Here is a 2,879-nt window from a genome sequence, read left to right on the forward strand (position 1 = left end):
CTAGGTTGGAATAGGGACGACACCGGTCGATTAAGTCGTACAACTTTAGATCATCCCTTAGGACACATCCTTAAAATTCCTTCGCAGTATCTCACACCTTGTGAGATGGCAAATTTTCCTGATGATGTAGGAAGTCACCATGGTGATGAAGGTAGACTCCCAGTTATGACACTTCGACAATACTTACACCCCACTAGGACTAGTCAACCTTCATGCATAATTATTCCTGAAAACATAGGACACTTTGAAATCAAACCAGGAGTAATTCAATTGCTGCCAAAGTATCATGGAATGGAATCCGAGAATCCTTATCTTCACCTTAAGGATTTTGAGGAAATTAGCATCACATTTAGAGTGCCAAATGTATCGGAAGATGTCCTTAAATTGACCTTGTTCTCTTTTTCCGTAAAGGATAAAGCCAAAACATGGCTGAACTCCTTGAGACCTAGATCGCTAGGAACATGGCATGACATGCAAAGAGAATTCTTGAAAAAATTCTTTTCCGCACAAAGGACTAATTTTTTGAAAAGGCACATTAGTAATTTCCAACAAAAAGACCATGAAACATTTTATGAATGCTGGGAGAGATTTAAAGATTTGCTTCTCTCTTGTCCTCATCATAGGTTTGAAACATGGAGAACCATTAGTTTCTTTTACGAAGGGTTGTCTCCACAGTTAAAACAATTTATAGAGACTATGTGCAATGGTCTATTTTTGGAAAAGCAACCCGATGAGGCATGGGACTATTTAGATTCTCTCGCAGAGACTGCACAATTATGGGATACAGGGAATAGAGTGAACAAACCTTTACCTAAGCCTACTAGCATTGGACACGGGGGCCTTTACAACCTTAGTACTCAGGATGATATTCAGGCTAAAATGGCAGCCCTCACTAGGAAGGTAGAGGAAATTGAACTTAGAAGGATTGAACCCGTCAAGACCGTAGAACATAACAGTGAGTGTTGTAGGATTTGCGAGATGCCTGGCCATCTCATCACTGATTGCCCCACAATACCCGCATTCAAGGAAGTCTTGCATGATCAGGCCAATGTTATGAATACCTATCAAAAATCTTTCAATAATCCTTTTTCGGGTACTTACAACCCTGGATGGAAGAACCATCCAAATTTCAGGTGGAGGAATGACCAATCTCAACAAGTATATAACCCAACTCCTCCACCTCCGCAACCTCATTATACACATGCACCCCCTCAAAAATCCAGTCTCGAAGAAACTTTGCAATCTTTCTTGCAAGGTCAAGCTAAAATCAATGATGAATTAAGAAATCAACGGAAAACGCTGACCACTGCTTTAAGTGCTCAAGAGAAAGGTAAGCTACCAGCCCAACCACAACCTAATCCTCAAGTCTATGGCGGTAGCAATGCATCATCTTCAACTTTGCATAAAGAACAAGCAAAGAGTATAATAACTTTGCGAAGTGGAAAGGTTATTGACCGACCAGTCCCAGAACAAACACAAGTCATACCTGATTCCGACCCTCCCAAGACAAAAGAAAAGGATAACGAAGAAACTGAAGCACCAACATCTACTGAAAAAATTGAATGTCCTTTTTCTGCACCATTTCCACAAAGATTAAAGCCCTTGCAAAAGCTTGAACCAAACTCTGAAATTCTTGAGCTTTTTAAGCAAGTAAAAATCAATGTACCTCTTCTTGATGCAATCAAACAAGTGCCTTCCTATGCAAAATTTTTAAAAGATTTGTGCACTGTCAAGCGTCGTTTAAATGTCAAGAAGAAGGCATTTCTGGCTGAAAATGTGAGTGCAATTTTACAGCATAATATTCTTCCTAAATAAGGATCCAGGTTGCCCAACTATCTCGTGCATCATTGGCAATTTTAGGATTGAGCGAGCATTGCTAGATTTAGGAGCGAGTGTGAACTTGTTGCCATATACGGTATATGAGCAACTCGGTTTGGGTGAGTTGAAGCCAACAACTGTGACCTTACAATTAGCTGACAGGTCAGTGAAGGTCCCTAGAGGGATTATCGAAGATGTGTTGGTCCAAGTAGACAAGTTCTATTTTCGTGTTGACTTTATCATACTAGACACACATCCGGCTTCCAATTCACCATCTCAGATTCTGGTCATCTTAGGACGTCCATTTCTTGCAACTTCTAATGCATTGATCAATTGTAGGAATGGTGTCATGAAGCTTTCTTTTGGCAATATGACTTTGGAACTGAACATCTTTAGTATGTAAACAACCCAGTGATCATGAAGAAAGTAAAGAAGTTGAATGGGTTGAAACTATTGCGGAAGAATATTTGTTAAAAAAAACATTTACTGAATCGGCCGACAATGGTTTAATAGATTGGTGTTCTGAAGGTACTGCTGATGATGTGGTCCCACCTGGTTTAGATAATTCGGATGTTATGATGGTCAATGGGTGGAGACCGAGAATAGAGGAATTTGAACAGTTGCCACCTCGAAAAGCAAAGATAGTACCATCATGAACAAACACCTAAGCTCGAGTTGAAACCTTTACCGAAGGAACTCAAGTATGCCTTTCTTGGATCCGAGGACACATTTCCTATAATTATTTCATCTGATCTGGATCAAGCCCAAGAAAGAAAATTACTTGGTGTTCTAAAGAATCATAAGGGAGCTTTAGGATGGTCTATTGCCGACTTGAAGGGGATTAGCCCTTTAATTTGCACGCACCGGATATATTTGGAGGACAATGCTAAAAGCACAAGGCAAATGCAACGTAGGTTGAATCCTACGATGAGAGATGTGGTTAAAGCAGAAGTCCTTAAGTTGCTTGACGTGGGTATTATTTACCCAATTTCCGACAGTAAATGGGTAAGTCCTACTCAAGTCGTTCCTAAGAAGTCGGGTTTGACGGTAGTCAAAAATGA

The 2,879-nt window shown here is 40.2% G+C and overlaps 1 pseudogene; it reads right to left on the reverse strand.

Moving 5' to 3' along the window:
• Nucleotides 1-528: 528 nt before the first annotated feature.
• LOC120107799 lies at nt 529-626 on the reverse strand (annotated as a pseudogene).
• Between the last annotated feature and the right edge of the window lie 2,253 nt (nt 627-2,879).

The sequence above is a fragment of the Phoenix dactylifera genome, unplaced genomic scaffold, assembly GCF_009389715.1.
Source record: "Phoenix dactylifera cultivar Barhee BC4 unplaced genomic scaffold, palm_55x_up_171113_PBpolish2nd_filt_p 001025F, whole genome shotgun sequence".
NCBI lineage: Eukaryota > Viridiplantae > Streptophyta > Magnoliopsida > Arecales > Arecaceae > Phoenix > Phoenix dactylifera.